This window comes from Choristoneura fumiferana, chromosome 2 (assembly GCF_025370935.1).
Source record: "Choristoneura fumiferana chromosome 2, NRCan_CFum_1, whole genome shotgun sequence".
Taxonomy (NCBI): Eukaryota; Metazoa; Arthropoda; class Insecta; order Lepidoptera; family Tortricidae; genus Choristoneura; species Choristoneura fumiferana.
This window is the reverse complement of record NC_133473.1, coordinates 3,348,682-3,357,193: the sequence shown is the minus strand read 5'-3', so window position 1 is coordinate 3,357,193 and position 8,512 is coordinate 3,348,682. Positions and strand designations below refer to the sequence as shown.

Here is an 8,512-nt window from a genome sequence, read left to right as displayed (position 1 = left end):
GGATTTCCGGGTTCCGTGACGAAAGTGCGTGTTGTGGATCGTGACCTCAGTGTCCAAAACCCAGCTGAAAAATGAGCTGGTCGAATTCCGTCTAAGCCCACGGCTGACCCATTATGGAATGACCCCTAGTGCTCGCACCACATCCTCCAAGTTTACCGGCAAGGCTTGAATGGACCGATCCGGCTCCAGAGGGAAATTTAACGTGCGGGACGCGGGAGGATTGCTTCGAACACAAGCGTCTCAAGACCGCGGAGGTGCTACCGAGTCATCAGCGCGAACCGCCCCCACACACCGGCCTCATATACTTTGGACTCTATAGTCTTAAGGACAGATGCGACCTGGAGGAAGCCTGCCCGTCACTATTAAATTTAACCAAGTCCCATGTTCAAGTTTGGTCTCAGTTTGCGGCGTGTGGAGAATGTGGGCTTGCCAGTCTTCCTCGCATCAGCACATGGAGTTATTATAGTGGCCTTGTCTCTTAAAATTAAAATTCTCATTTGAAACCCATGGGGTTACCATTCCGTTTGTGCATGGTGCATGGCGAGGTGGACGGCTCGACACCTAATAGCGTCGCTGCCTCGGCTCCGCTGATATAACGAGTTTGGGATGACGTGGGGCTAGAGACGCTCTGGCACTTGTGGGTGGGTGTGCCACTAGGGTGGATTTAGCCAGGCTGAAGTCGGTATCAAAAATATCAAAGCGGGAGCGTGGTTATGGGCTTTGCTTGCTCCTTATTTGGAATACTTCTGGACAACGACTCATTTGTGGGTGGCGTAGCTCTCCGCCTGGGCTGCGATGTTTGTGTGCCTCATTAAATGCATCTGCGGCTCCATGGTGGAGCAAATGGCCTCAGGGCTTAAGATGATCGGTATAACAAATAACACATAATTTCCACAATATATGCTATAAGTATTTAGTAGTATAATGTGTAGATATAATTTAGTTTCTTTATGAAATCGTTGGAGTGCAATTCTAACCTACCTAGTTTTTCAGGCAGTTTCGTTTCTTGATAGGGTCGCAGTTCTAAACCTAACCTACTTTTTGCATAACACATTATTATATAATAGTATTACGGTATTCCAGATATACAATAATTCATTATACCCACTGAAAGTTATATCTACCAATAATATATCTAAAGTTGTTATACCTAGCCACCGGTACGCACCCTGGCCTTTCACGCGTTGAGTTCTTGTCGGTGTTCAGGAAAATTTCCGCGCTACTTACGCTCTCTTTGACATACTGAAGAGGGCTTTAATATCCGCCACATCCTCTGCGTTCTGGAGCCTCGGTCCTCTGTCGAACCAACAGCAAAGGCCAGATGGCTTAACTTTAGTGCCATGGCAGAACGGGAAGTGTTTGCTGTCGGACGTTACGTGCGTTAGTACTTCGCGCCTCGCACCTCAGCTGAATAGTCCGCGGCAATCCGCAGTGGATTTTTGCCGGTCAAAAAACGGCAGAATTATTCGGCACTATTATTTTGTTCCTCTTGCGTTTGAGGCGATTGTTTACATTCGGGAAGTGGGACGTCGAATTACGGAAAGGGGGTCTCACGCTCACGCCCGCGCGGATTCGTTCCCTGGTGCAAAGATTGTCTATCGCCATTAAACGTGGTAATGCGGCCAGTTTGATCAACTCGAGGGGGCCTTCTGGACTAAACTTAAGCTATTTATTGTAACATTAATAAAAACAATTTAAAACTTCTAAACTCTAAATTTCAAATACTTAGGGCCGAACATCATCTTTATCGATGCAAACAACCGTAGCGATAAAATTATAACTACAAAATTTTGAAATAGATTTACTATTGAGTTGCCTGGGAGAGATCTCTTAAAGGGATAAGTCCGCTTTGTACAAGTATCTCAAAGTTTGTCAATTGTGTTGTGTTTCTTTTCTTTTGTACAATTAAGAGTTTACATACATACTACTTTTTTTTTATCCTTTGGCAACATAAAAAGAACTTAAGTTTTAGGGAATAATAATCATTAATCTTAAGAATATGATGTTCTATATACCAAACATCGAATTTGCAATGATATTTTACTACGTATATATACTTAACACTTTTTTAATACACGATAAAGGTCAAGAGTAATGACTAATTTCACCAATCTATAATATTTCGTTTGAAGTTTTTTTGCTAATCCTGTTTGAATGTATGCTTTTGTATATGTTAAAATGGCTAAAATGCAAACGTATGTTTTATTTTTAAGAACAAATAGCTAAATTCTTATAATTCAATTCTTATCAATACAACCAAACGACTAAGGTGTATAACTTCAACTCGGGGAGGCATAATTACTGAAGTGACAAAGGCATTTTCTTTTTTTTGCACAAAATACTAAACGTCCAACATTTGCAACTAGAAAAAATGCCAAAAGACTGAACGACAGTAAATCGAAAAAATTGGCAAAAAGGTAACAGTACTAAAATGAAAATAATGAAAGTGATGCTGCATTAAGTAATTGCTTCCAAATTCAAGCGTTTTTTGAAAGACTAAAGCGCCAAAAAAAGTTAAATTTTGCTCCAATCGCTTTGAAACCTAGACAGTTCGATGCAGAAAAATTCGCTGATTCTGGTGATATGCATACTCATTTTAGCCCAAAGTGTCGCTTAGTACGTTTGCCTGCCGAGCGACGATATAATAAATACTCGATAATCCGAATTTTCCGCCTACAAGTTGTCGACTCGGATTGACTATTTTTTTACGCTCTTCAATTTGATGTGCATTTCGTTCGAGTCTACCGTAGACCGGTACATCAGCCAAATAAGTAGTCAATCAATTTTTAATCAAGTTTCTATCAAATGAATATGTCGCTAAAGTCGAACGTTCAAGTTGACAGACACGTCTATTGGCATTATTGTTTTATGACATGCAAACGATTATCAACTTTAAGGTGGTAGACCACATATTTGGCTGATGGTACGAGATTATTAATATAGATAAGTAGGTACCCTTGATATTTTTATTATGATTATTAGACATGGTAATTAATTAGTTTGTAACATTTTCTCCGATTATTATTAATTTGTTCAGTTGCCGTGTTGTTTAAAGATACATTATGAACATGACGTAGTGGCAGTCAAAACATATATTAAAAACAAGTAAAATCAAATACCTAGGTGTGGAAAAAAAATCATTTGAAAACAAGCTTTATTTCAAAGAGAAGGGGTAAATTTGTTTGAAGCTTGGTCTATGAGCGGGCAAGGATAATTTGAATGTGTGTCGTTTCACTATACCGTGATTTAATTGTAACCTGAACAAAAAACAATTCTGTTTTAGAATTGTTTGCATAGTTTTACCAATATTATTAAGTTACAATTAGGCAATCATTTGGCAAGCGCAGCGTAGGACGTCCACCAACGAGATGGACGGATGACCTGGTTAAAGCGGTGGATCAAGGCCGCTGCCAACCGAAGCGACTGGAGGTCTATGGGGGAGGCCTATGTCCAACAGTGGACGTCCTGCGGCTGAGCTGATGATGATGAGGCAATCAGGGCTTTCATATGAAACTAATTTCATCAGTGTGGCCTTCGATAGGCCAATTTGACCATCCCTGTTTGCTTGAATTCCTCCCAACCTGTATACGTCCCACTGCTGGGCACAGGCCTCCTCTCAGAACAAGAGGGCTTGGGCTATAGTTTCCACGCGGGCCCAGTACGGATTGGGAACTTCACACGCACCATTGAATTGCTTCGCAGGTTTGTGCAGGTTTCCTCACGATGGTTTCTTTCACCGCAAAGCTCGTGGTAAATTTCAAATGTAGTTCCACATATGAATTTCGAAAAACTCATAGGTGCGAGCCGGGGTTTGAACCCACGACCCTCTGCTTGAGAGGCGATAGGTCAAACCACTAGGCCACCACGGCTACCTACCCTGCTTGATTTATTCAGGTCTAGCCTATGGATTTACTCAAAATTTGGGATGCATTACGACACATATTTAACATTTCTGAATTAAAAACGTATCTACATAAAATGTAAATGACTGGATAATATTTGCGAATATGTATTATAATGAAAAAACCGTATTTAAATGAGCTAACGAAAACAAACCCATTTTTACGTCACGGGTCAAAACAGAAAAAAAACTACATACCTATTTTCTTCACGCGAAATACCACCAGCGCATAATAAATGAGTGTTTATCACAGAGCTATCGAAACTATACTGAACTACGAACAATCAACACTTTGCAATGCTGTCAATCCGGCAAATTGTCACATTAACCGCTGCCATTCCAATGTACGTCTTATCACATCCGTATAAAGTTCATTATCCACAACGTGTTTTTCGATCATCAAGGACGAGCTTTTCTTGATACTTGCTTGCTTGCTTTGCTTTGCTTGATAGTTGGATATTGACTGCATTGAAGGTTGATTGGCAGAGGTCCCGTCAAGGATAACCGCCTTTGTAATTAGCTCTTTTTAGTAACCTTTTATATTTCCTTTTGTACAATAAACAGTATAAAATGTAAAATATATTACAACAAAAAATTTAACTGACTCCAAAAACCATAAAAATAATTTTATACCATTTTTTGCAGTCCTCTCGATCGCGTTCGCGTTAAAATCTCAATTTGCATGGAAATACGAATATCGCAAACGTTCCGCTAAAGGCGCTGTTCGTGTTTGCATACAAAGTGAGACTTAACGCGAACGAGATCGAGACGTATTTTGTAACCGAAAACTTACACTAAGGGCACAGCACGAGCAAGCTGAAGTAAACTTGTTATCGTCTATCTCACTACATAATAGGTAAACGATCTATTTGGCTTCTATCACTCCTGCTGATTCGTGCTCAGGCACCGACTTCAAACCGGTAGAAAAATATTTCCATGGTTTTTTGTTACATTTTTTCCACTTCTTCAGTTTAACGTCAACTGCGCGGGAAAAACATATTATTTCAGAATATTTGAGTAGAGGTAGGTAGGTTTGACCAGTTTTTAGAGACATCAAAGACGGACCAAAATATGTAGATTTCGTATAATATGTTAGATCTTTTGCCTATTGTCACAATTATAAACTTTTATTTTGTATGAAATCTTATTTAATGTGTTTTGTGGCAATAAGTGTTTTTTCTTTCTTTTACGTCAATAGAGATACGAAATAAGTGTTTTTTAGACAAGGAATGTTTCAAAAAATCAAACAAAATTAAGTATTCATTTTTTTCAAAATCCGGTAGACAAAAATGGTGATAAAATATTGGAGAACCGATAGCCGTTTGACTTATAATTCTATCTGTAGTGCAAAAGTAGGAGATACGATTCAAAACTCGGGTAGCCCCTTAAGGGATTCCGCTAAATCGCGCGGGTGCGTGATGTAGGGCCTTCGTTAGAGCAAACGGTTTGCAAGGAGTGGTTGGACGCCTCTTGAAAAATAGTAAGAGCGGCGCTAACTGCGCACGCGTCGCGCGCGTCAGATTTTACCCGCACTCGCGGCCTGGCCACGACTTTGGTCTAAGCGGTGAGCGGGGCGGCGGGCGGCGCGGCGAGGAGAGCGGAGCGGCGAGCATGCCACGTAGGTACTTCGCAGTAGCTTTAGCGGTATCGAGCCGAAGGGACGTATTTAAATTAAAATGGCGTTATCGAAAATTGCTCTTCAGTGCCTCGCAAGTAGCTTATATTTCAGGCAGGACAATTTGAATATTAAAATCATTTTAAAACCGGTTGAAAAGCAAAGTCTTTTGATCACATGCCTCAAAATGCTGAGGATGTTTCGACAGCCATATGGTGGGCCTATTTAAAATTTCGGTGATAAAAATAGTTCTGTATCCATTTTGTCGCGCGCGAATCGTCTAAAAATTTTTGTTCCTTGTTTTACCGCCCGATGCGTCCCGCCAATAACGCCGTTCGCGCCGCTATGTGTCGTGGCATGCCTCCTAATAGCCCGTATCGTTGTTCCCCCCGCGCGCTGCCCCGCGCCGCGCTGCCGCCGGCCGCTCGAGTAAAATCGCGCGCGACGTCGCCGGCCGCGGTGGCTCGTGGCATACTTCAAGCGTCTTTTGAATTTGTTTTGGCCGCTCGCCGCTCACCGCTGCCGCTGCCGCAAGTCGCGCGAGTTCGTGGCCAGGCCGTGAACAGCGCTGCATAAGACGGATAACTGGACTGCTTTATTGAAATCCATTGAAACAGCACACGTGCACCCGGGCGACTTAGCGGAGGCCCTAAGGTGTTCCGAAAAATCGTATTAATTTAGCTTATTAGCAAGTACCCAAATTTTTTTTTCTTAGTAAACTGAATACTGAAAATAGAAAAAAAATGAGTATTGTTGCTTCTTCTTATTTGTTTCTTCTTGTTCCCAATCCGCACTGGGCCCGCGTGGGAACTACTGCCCAAGCCCTCTCATTCTGAGAGGAGGCCTGTGCCCAGCAGTGGGACGTATATAGGCTGGGATTATTATTATTATTATTTTTTATTGTTGCTTCTTATTATAATAGTGGGTGTAAAAATAGAACATCAGGTATATAAATACTAATGTAAATAAATGGCTTTACTCCAACTTATACCTAACTCATGCAAACTTATGTAGGTACAGAGACCATTAAAGACGTCGGACTACACTAATTATTTACCTATAAACCTACCTACTAACTTTTGCGAAGAACTTTTTCTGAGTTCTCCGGTAACTTTGCACTTTTGCTAGATAAATAGTTGCCTATTTCAATGATGGATACGAATTCTGTAGCTTTCAATAAGTTAATCCAATTTTAATTATCAAATTTACTGTTGAAAAAATTCACAGGAGCAGATGAAAAAAAACAAATACAATACAATAACTCTTTATTGCACACCAACACATAGCAAGCAGTACATAAAACAGGTATAGGTATACACAGCCACTGTCTGAGGTAAGCAATAGGCGACCTTATTGCTTGAGAGCGACCTAAGCTTGACCTTAAAAGCTTTTTAAAAAATTCTTAAAAAATTGGGCAAACTTGGCGTTTATTACGGCACACAATTTGTGCTCTGATGAACTCTACCTTGCCGTTGATTATTTCCATTACCGTACTACTTGACGTAAGAGTACCCATTAAGGGCCTACGCTAGCTGACGCGGTTTCCACGGAGAGGGTGGACGCCTATCGAAAAATATTATGAGTAGCGCTAACTGCAACGTAAGTGCACACGGCAGGCGTGCGCCCGCAAAGTGCACCCGCGCCCGCAGGCGTGCGCCCGCAAAGTGCACCCGCGCCCGCAGGCGTGCGCCCGCAAAAGTACACCCGCACCCGCAGGCGTGCGCCCGCAAAGTGCACCCGCGCCCGCAGGCGTGCGCCCGCAAAGTGCACCCGCGCCAACTAGCGGTAGGCCCTTAGATCACCGCGAGGGATGGTGTCCCTTTACTGTGGAGTTCAAGCTATCTTTCATGCTTCTTAGGCACAGTTGAACAATTTGTTTCATGGACCAGGGCTTTTAATAATCAATTTCACTATAATTTCCTTGACAAAAGTATGGGATGGCAACATGACAGGTAGCACAAAAATTCCACCCTGGTACATGATTCAATTTGTTCGACTACAGTTCTAAGATAATGGAAAGGTCGTTAGTGACATGGGTGTCTTTAAAAGGCGAGTGTACAATTTTTTGCAAGGCTAACAACCCCCGTCTGTCCTACTAGTCCCATTGAGTTGTCCCATCATGGGACAACTGAGACAATTTACTCCCAGTAGTCCCATGGGACAAGTGGCACTAATATTTTTATCATATTGTTGTCCCAAAAGTCTCATTACCGTCATGCTCAAATGGAACTCATAACGGGTGCGATCACAGTAGGACACTTTTTAGAAAAAAATGTGCGGTATGGTTAATTATTGAAATTAAATGTTTTATAACTCGATATTACATTATTTATTACATGTACCGTAAACTCAGGTTTCTATAGTCCCAAGCGTTCATCAATAGTCCAAACAGACTTTTTAACATTTCGAACAATTACAGAACTGCTAACGTTTAGGATGTTCATCGTGCATTTTCTATTGGATTAGGGTACGATGAACCTTCTAGATGACGTTAGCAGTTCCGCAATTGTTGGAAATGTTAAAAAGTCCGTTTGGACCATTGATGAACGCTGGGACTATAGAAACCTGAGTTTACGGTAAAAGTTTGAAATACGCTCTTCAATATGTTTACAATGTCCCCAGCATGATAGTCACTGAAGTCGTGCAAATTATCGTCCGCTGCAACTTCACTCCACTACACATACTCACAGGTAAACCTGCACAAACCTGCGAAGTTATTCAATGGAGTGTGTGAAGTACCCGATCCGCACTGGGCCCGCGCAGGGACTATGACTCAAGGCTCTCTCATTCTGAGAGGAGGCCTGTGCCCGCCACGGGTGGCGGTGATCTCTTAGTCTCTTACCGTTAGATGAACGTGTGTGTTGTCGGCTTCACAAAGGCCGGGAATACACATGCCTGTAGCTTGTACATTTTATACAAATGGCTTGCATGCTTGTGTCATAATTGTATGAAGATTGGTGTTCGAGCTACAGGCATGTATATGTCCAGCCTAAGAG

The 8,512-nt window shown here is 41.9% G+C and overlaps 1 protein-coding gene across 1 annotated transcript in view; it reads right to left on the bottom strand.

Moving 5' to 3' along the window:
- The window catches only part of LOC141445661 (proton-coupled amino acid transporter-like protein acs), a 39,450-nt gene extending 35,243 nt beyond the window's left edge, over positions 1-4,207 (bottom strand). Inside the window, exon 1 of the mRNA XM_074111515.1 lies at positions 4,100-4,207. The gene's annotated coding sequence lies outside the window, so the exon portion shown is untranslated. The remainder of the gene's footprint in view (positions 1-4,099) is intronic.
- Between the last annotated feature and the right edge of the window lie 4,305 nt (positions 4,208-8,512).